General features: G+C 42.8%; 1 long non-coding RNA gene across 7 annotated transcripts; it reads right to left on the reverse strand.

The window, feature by feature from the left end:
- Window positions 1-589: 589 nt before the first annotated feature.
- On the reverse strand, window positions 590-6,233 carry LOC127299588 (uncharacterized). Of its 7 annotated transcripts, none has more exons than XR_011756795.1 (4): window positions 5,949-6,233; window positions 4,577-5,857; window positions 2,888-2,910; window positions 590-1,957 (listed from the first exon to the last, which is right to left on the reverse strand). It is a non-coding gene; the product is annotated as an uncharacterized lncRNA (long non-coding RNA). The 7 variants fall into 7 exon arrangements; XR_011756793.1 differs by having other exon boundaries at window positions 4,266-5,857; XR_011756794.1 differs by lacking the exon at window positions 590-1,957 and having other exon boundaries at window positions 2,005-2,910; window positions 4,266-4,836; window positions 4,964-5,857.
- Between the last annotated feature and the right edge of the window lie 2,166 nt (window positions 6,234-8,399).

Below are 8,399 nucleotides of genomic sequence, written 5' to 3' on the forward strand. Positions count from 1 at the left end.
ATGCATACTTAACTAGATCCACAAGCTGAAAATCCAAAGTGTTTGGTTGCCTCAAAAGTGGGTGGGCTGTAACATGAAGAGCAAAGCACTTTAGGGCTTAGTATCTCCGGAAATGTTTCAATCGGCCCTCACAATATCTAATCTGCACGAGTGTTTTGATTCGTGGTTAGCTCTACACAAAAAAAGATGAACATATTTCATGTCTGCAATCTATTTTATATTTGGTAAATTTTAACTTTTGGATTTTGTGTTTATATTTGAAGTATTTTAGACTAGATCATCAAATTCAACGCACATGGTCGATCATATAAAAATTCCTTTGAGAAGTGGATTCATCTCGGTATTTCAGACAATTTTTGTGTTGTAAGTTTTTCATTTTGACCATAATAGATAGAGTACTTATTAGCTCTCTATCTTCATGTTCTCATGTTACTATAACTAGCAATGAGCGCGCGGCGGCACGCCGCGCCATATGGTGGCTAGTTGATAGTAATTTTTGGTGGTGGTAAATGTTTACTGATGCTTGAGGCGATCTTTCCCATTAAGCAGGGATTAGTCATATTAATGTATGCTCACAGTTCATAGATCGTGTTACATAAGTAGTAGATTACCTGGTGGTCAATGGTCATACATATTGAAAGGTGGTGTTGGTGTTCCTTTTACAGAACTATGAGTGACTGGCCTTGTTGTCTTCTTCGTTGAAGGAGATGATGATGATGAGTTCCTATGTTGATGTGAGGACGCCAATAAGTGGAGCAAAGTTTGCTTTGGCGCCGGAAGGTATTGAGAGCAGCTTGGAAGGCCGAGAGCTCGATTGAGTTCTCCATCATCGCCGCAATGGATTTAGGGCTCGATGGCGTTATCAAAGGGAGCTCCATCATCGCCATAAGGGATTCAGGGCTCAATGGCGTTATCAAAGGGAGAGTCCATGGTGTGCCTATTTTCTTGCTCCTTTGTCATATTTGTAAGGCATGGTTATTGGAATTTCTCTATATTTATTTAAACAAAGACAATTACCGGTATGTTAAACTGAGTGATGTCCTTTTATACACTGGATTTAAGACATAAGAGTGTAGCATGAGTTCTAAGCAATACTTGAAACAATATCGAGTAAATAGGTGGATAATATTTTACAATGTTTTTGGGTCCCACACAATATTTTTATCAAACAAAGCATGAAATCTAGCTAGTACATGGCAAATAAGAACCTATCGCAATGATGACCAAACAAAGCGTTCAACAACCCAATGGGCGGATAAGAATCTCAATGCAATGACTAACCGAAGTGGTCAACAACTTGAACTGTATTATGTTGTATTGATATATCAAGGATCGGGCAGCTGAAAGCCTTCATCTCCATGTGATTTTACTGATCTAAAAGGCCCAAGTATATGTTGAATCACAGGCGCTAAACTTAGGTTACATGGCAAAACACTTGTTTGTAGCTGAACCATTTCAGTGACACACCCCACTGGACCATATTCAGGTGTCCACTAAATAGCTCTAATTCCCCCATACTAATCCAATCTTCCATTGAAATAGATAGCATCTTATACAATGACAAAAAAAGGATAATCCATCCTTCGTCATTTATCAGCTTAACTTGAATCTGGACATGACTATTTGATTCAATAAATTAGGACATGCTCGAGATCTGGACATGACTATTATGTTCGATAAATTAGGACATGCTTGAGATGGGCCATGTATTAATCAGGTTTAGGGTGTAGAACTAATGCCCAAGAGTACTTTTGGGTAGCATCATTGGCAAGCAACACTGGTGAAATATAGCACTCATCTTCATGGACCGCATGCGCCGTAAACACAGCAAGTGCAGTATCATATCTATACCTCCCTTGTTATTCTATGGAGATATTGTGGCTTCTATACAATGACAATGTAGTTGTTCAAGAACAGAGATGGTGCTGCCCCTGGTACACCATATGTCTCATGAACTCTATAATAGCATTTGGTATTCTTATCAGTTTCTGAGAATGGACAATGTATGTATACACAGATGGATCATTCATACATCGTGTTTCTTGATCAACATATTCCGAGGGATGAATGTAACTAAAAACAATTGATGATGTATGAGAAATAACGTTAAGTTAACTTACAAACTATATTAACAAAACGAATCAGTCCCAGAGGTTAAATTTTTTATGCAATCTTTTATTTGGAACAGAATGTAATATATGAGAATTTCTATGCATATCCCTAGGCCACTCAAGAGGACAAACATGCAATAACCCCTCCCAGGATCAAAGGAAAACTATAACTCATTAATTTTGTAGAATTATTGTGGTGAACAGTTTAGAGAGTAAATAAGCTACAACAAATTTGCCAGTTGACTGATTCAATTGTTATCTAAACCTGCCGAAAGATACATTCTTTGGCAGCGGAATGTAACAACAATATATGAAAGTATAGAACCACACTAAATTATATTATTCCGATCATGCATCAAACAAAGGTAGGGATGATATCAAAGGTACTTTTAGTTAGTGAGCTTGATTTTACATTCCATTGTAATGTCCATGCTGCGAGAACCATGCACTTTGGCAAGGTTATATGCGACCAAAAAACCACTCCTAAATGGATTTTAACTTTGCTTCACCGGGGAAGAGGGAAAATATTTTTACACCATACTGGTAGTCAAAACAATAGTCCCTTATGTAGCTAATCGAACCATGCAATCATATACTGGGTACCTTTTTTGACCAAAAAAGAGAGCAATATGTCTTTGTTACCTACAGGTTAAGTAGTTGATGACAGTGTTTAACAGGGAGTGGTGTGAACGAAAAAGATTTGCAATCAACATAAAATCGAAGAGGTTTCATTCAAGGCACTGAATATGATAATTTTATCAGCAAGTGGTATCAACCTCCAATCTGCATATTCCTGAACCTGCAAAAAATGTATCTCTCAGCCATGCTCTTCCAAAAATAATTCATGACACGGTAAGAACAAACAATGTACAGAAGATTGTGATCAGATAGGTCAATGCTCGTTAGTAGGTAGTCATTGCATATTGTCATCACAGTTCTGATACATAAGATGCTCAAAATTGTTACAGTGTGTCAATAATATTTTTAAATCATTTTCGAAGTTAAGAAGAGAAGATGAAGCTTCAGTTAACAAACACCAAATCAAATAAGAGAGACGCTGACCACAGAAATGGCACGGGAAAGTCAGAAAGGGAGATGATGAAGGAGGCAGTGGTGCATCTGACTGGGAACACCACTGGCACAGGTTCCCCAGCAGCATCAGCGCAGGCTGGTCCTTCACATGGAAAGAAACGATAAAAAAAGATGGAAAAGGAAGTAGGTGGCACTACCTGAGAAACTTGATCAGATACAATGTGGTAAAGTGGACCGTAATTTTGAGAGTCCGAACTCCAGAGCCGTCGCGGCGGCTCCGAGAAGGGAAAAGAATCAGAGCCGCAGGGTTGCGAAAATTATGTGCAAATTCTTATCTTCCATCATATTCTTAGTGTTCATCTTGGAATGATTTAGTTCCAAAATCTCAGCAAATCGGCAACAGCCTTGTAAATCCATATTACCCACTCAACATCCATGCCTTTTCTAGCCATTGCAAAGATGTTCATGCTTCTTCCCGCCGTTGTGAAGATCCAATTAGTCAAATATATTCGAGATTATTTTTTACTATGTATGATTTAAGTAGTGATGAAGACAATAAAATTTAACTATCAATGTAAAATCCTCCAAAAGATACGTCATACGTAGAAGTCTAAAACACAAATGTTAATAGTGATTTAGCAATTCCTACTTGTTAACTTCTCGCTTGTGAGCAATAACACACCTGAGCTTCCATTCTCAAAGCTACATGCATGCACTGAGTCATCTCATCCAACCAAAGATCAATGTCATCCATCAATTTATATTCGCAACTTGGTCCTACGTGCTCAATATTCTAAATCCCTTACTACATTATATTTTCTAAACTAACTGAAAGAATCTGAAATATACGGCTGCGGATTGAAAGAAAAAAAATGGTATGGTGGTACCTGTAGCGAGCAATGGCGTGGCATAAAAATTAGGTAAATAGCTTATTTTTGTATTCATGTTTGAACTGAGGATGGTTCCTGTTATTCAGGAACTATTTAGCAAGTAAATAAAATGCACAGCCTGAAGAAAAAATCATCTAATCCCTTCTTTCAGAACTAACCGAAGAGAAGAACATATACTGAATCTCAAAACACTTATTTAGCTGTTTTCGAATATAAAATAGAAGTAGCCTACCAAATATAAAATATTCGTGCAGGTAGATGAGCTGAGTGAGCAGTTCACTGGTGTCGACTAATTTACTATGGGGAAGTAAGTTCCTATTTTTTGGTTGATCTTGAGATATCTTCAAGCATTAATGTGTAGGACCAGTTACAACCTGGACAAAAGAGATAATAGGCTTGGCACCATTAGAGTGAAGTTGTGCTGTTGGAGGGCATCTACTGATATCATGGTCTACGGGACATGAGTACAAATGCGGGCCGGATAAAGATGATAAAGGAATATGCTTCGTATTAAATAGCAGTGCTAATTATTGAACAAAATACCTTGGCTCTGTTGCTACATTTGGCCACCGACGCCTAGAGCTATTATATACATCCCTGCGGACATAACTTTTCCTCAAACATCCTTTGAATGCAATATAAAGCACCCCAAGTCTGAACTGCTGATCAAATTGGGAAGTCATTTGAAAATATGTAGACACTACAGTAGCTCACATAAATATCATAAGGTGTCTCAAGCATAGTCGGACATAACTTTTCCTCAAACATCCTTTGAGTGCAATATAAAGCACCCCAAGTCTGAACTGCTGATCAAATTGGGAAGTCATTTGAAAATATGTAGACACTACAGTAGCTCACATAAATATCATAAGGTGTCTCAAGCATAGTAGGGGCAATGGATGGTTCTTAATGGAAACAAAATTGGCATACCTTGGAAAAAGAATTCCATATACTTGCTCAGCCTAGTCTGCACCAGATGCCTCCTGGTCAAGCCCATGGCACAAAACAGTATGCCGGAGATGGCACGCGATGTAGTGTGGGTACCCCACGAACTGACACGGAGGGTCCTTGATGCAACCGCCGATGCGCCGACTCGGGTAAAATAAGTGCCTAGCCTCTCCACCCATGCAAGCGGGGCTTCAGTCAAGGTAGCCCGTAGGGCCAGCAAGCCGGGCACGCAAAGATGACCAACCAGCCGCTGCACCGGGAGCCAGGATAGCTATGTATTTTTCATGAAGTTTCCACTAAGATAAAAAGAGCTTTCTGTGATGCAGAAAAACAATATTGAAACTGCAGAAAAGAATCAATATATTTCTCAACTCAGGGACCATGTTTTTAGACATACACATACATGATTAACCTCCCAGGAAGTTTTGGACACTACTTACAATAAAATAAGATCTCCAGTTCACGAATCAACCATTCTCGGTAACTCAAGTGCTTGAATAATTCTTTGCTCGCATCAACCTAGAACTGGATTTTGAATGAACTAAGACAGTTAGCGGTCCCATCAAAGGTCTACATGAAATATCCCAGGGAATAACCAAAAGATTAATGATTAACAGAATTAACATCCTTAAACTCAGTTTCAGGCATTCCCGGCTGCATCCAACCTTCCATAGAGGACCTCTAGTGAAACATTAGCGCATTGTTCTATGAAATGTTGGGGGCTGGTGACCACATCATAGGCTTATGAACAGTCGCTTTAGGATGATTACTACGACTGATGTTGTTGGTCCTCAAGGTCATCAGTTCTTGACCATGCAAGACAATGTATTATGATTTTGTGGTGCTTGAGTCAACCCATATCAACTTCAGTAGCACCTAAAAATTTAATTGACGTTTCAAGAGTTTAAAATACATAACATAATTTTTCATGAAGCTTCCATTAATATTAAAGAGCTTCTATGATTACCTTATTTTGTAAGAACAAATGATTGAGCAGAAGGTGGAGGAACATTTGGTCTAGGCTCACATCAAGAATCCAGGAATCAAAAAAATGGCACTATAGCTGACCATAGCAAATCCATCATAAGCAAGCAAGGAAATATTGGTGTCAGTACTCAGCTCAGTTCTTAGTTCTTACTGAAAATCAAGTGTCATGGCATGTTCTTCATTTATTCTACATGAAAGCTATGGATCAAAGTCAAACACATCGTATACAGCCATTCCCTGGCCACTGGAACACGTTGCAAGACATAAGTTGGTGTCAACTTAATATCCACCTGTTGCAATAGAAGTGTAAGAAAATGACAACTATGTCAGTTCATGTTCTTTCATGGGATTTCATATATGAATAGAAACGATCGAAGTGAAAAAAATTATCTGCTGCAAACTTGATATACACATGTGCACAGAATTATCAGCTGTAGAACTAAAATACATAACGTATAGAAATTGGTACGTGGAAGGGGGAACCGGGGAAGTACAGAATAACTTAGGAAGGTCATTGACTTAGCTTGGTTTAATCTTAAAGAGATAGTTAAAATCTACAATCCTCTATGAAAATATTACCGAGATTTTTTCTTGAGGCCGTGCTCCACTGTTGCAGGCAGACGTGACGTGCTAGTTCATCGTCGATGCTGCAGACTTCAGAGTCAAAATCGGTGAGCTTGGAAGCAGAGTACGGATGGTGTGCCGGTGATGCAGCAAAAATGATCCAGGCAACGGCATCCAACAGTTCACTTTATGCAATTTGATTTGGACAACTAAGTGAAAGCACTTCAGAAAGGTAGGGATTTTGTCAATAATCATATCAGAAGAAAACAAAACACTATCAGTTAGAAGCTAGCTAATATTGACCACACTAAATCGTGCATGTCTGATTTGTTTTGTTGTGCTGCCGCTGATCTATGTGAGAATGATTGATCTATTTTGCAGGGAAGAAGCGAAGGGGAGGGGAAAGTGAACCTGGGGGAGGAGGGGGCTGCTGGGACGCTGGAGGACATGCCTGGTGCGACAGGCCTAATTGGGATCCCCTTCTCCAGTTCTCCGTCTAACCTCTGCCTCTCGCCGCCTAGGCGACCCAGGCATCAACAGCGGGAGCGTGCCAGGCCTCGGTGAGATCCCCTGCTTTGTCTGCTGCTCGCCTTGACGACGGAGTGAAGCAAGGCCTCGTTCCCCTGCTGCTGCGGCCGCTTGCGCATAATGACAGAGTCAGCGAGAGGAGGCCTACGAACCCGCGGACGATTTGACCCATATGCTACCAGAGGAGTGAACCTGCGTCAGTGCAGGGCGCTCCGCCAACGCTTAAGAACGTTGAGAGCCAGGTAAGGGGCTACGCCGAGAGACTCACCATAGAGGGACGCCGTCGACGCATCCGCCGCCAAGAAACTGCAGCCACTACACGGGCACAGCGAGACCAGGGTAACGGTGGGGCTGGTCGATTTGTGTGTTTCCTTTGTGCGGTGGGAACATCTGGTACTGGACTGCCGCTGCGGCAGGCCATCGCACCGCCAGTATCCGGCCACGCCGCCAAGAAACTGCAGCCACTACCCACGAACGTGGCCACCATGACCACAATCGTCTGTGCAACCACAAGCCCTCCCTCGGCGAGGCCACCGCCCAGCACGGCTCCCCGCAACCTGTCTAGGAACACCACCACGCCCACTGGCGAGGCAGAGGGCAGGAAGAAGCACCCTGCCAGTCCTACGATCACCGTCGTGCCCCGGAGCTCGAGCGGCGAGGGCTCCTTGCAGAGCACGACGTATGTGACGCGCCTAGTCGCGCCCAGAACCAGCGCCCCACGGCGCCCGCGCCGCGCGCCACGCACGACAGCACGTCGCGTCCCGCAGAACCTCCGCGACGTGGGCGCGCATCGCGCTCGGCCACTCGTGTACGACCACCACCGGCGGCTTCAGGCTCGGTTCTTGGATCTGGAGCACAGCTGCGTCCCCGGACTCGGCCTGCGCGGCCGCCGGACATCGTCCGTCGCGGCGGATGCGGTGGCCATGCCCACCGTGTTGAACCCTAGCCTCTAGCGCGTAGGGGCGCGGCTGAGCACTGTGGTGGTGCGGCAATGGAAAAGGAGGAGGAGGCGGCGCCGGACGTGGCCAGGGAGGGGGAGGAGGGCGGTAGTCCTGGGCAAGGATGGAGTTTCGAGGCGGCGGAGATAATAGGGAGAGAGGGAGTGCGGGGAGAAAATCGAGGTAGGGCGGTGGTATGTTTTTACTTGGTCAAAGCGGTTCTCTAAAAATGCTAGATCCACCGAGATCAAAAGGAAGCAAAGCACAAACCAAAGAAAAGAACAAGGAAAAGTGCAACATGACACCCGAAGTGCACACAAGAAAAATACTGCGGGAATGAACCACAAAATTAGTACGTGTCAACCTGCTATTAAACCAAAAAGAAACTCAAAATTCTGTCA

Source organism: Lolium perenne, chromosome 1, assembly GCF_019359855.2.
Source record: "Lolium perenne isolate Kyuss_39 chromosome 1, Kyuss_2.0, whole genome shotgun sequence".
NCBI classification, from domain to species: domain Eukaryota; kingdom Viridiplantae; phylum Streptophyta; class Magnoliopsida; order Poales; family Poaceae; genus Lolium; species Lolium perenne.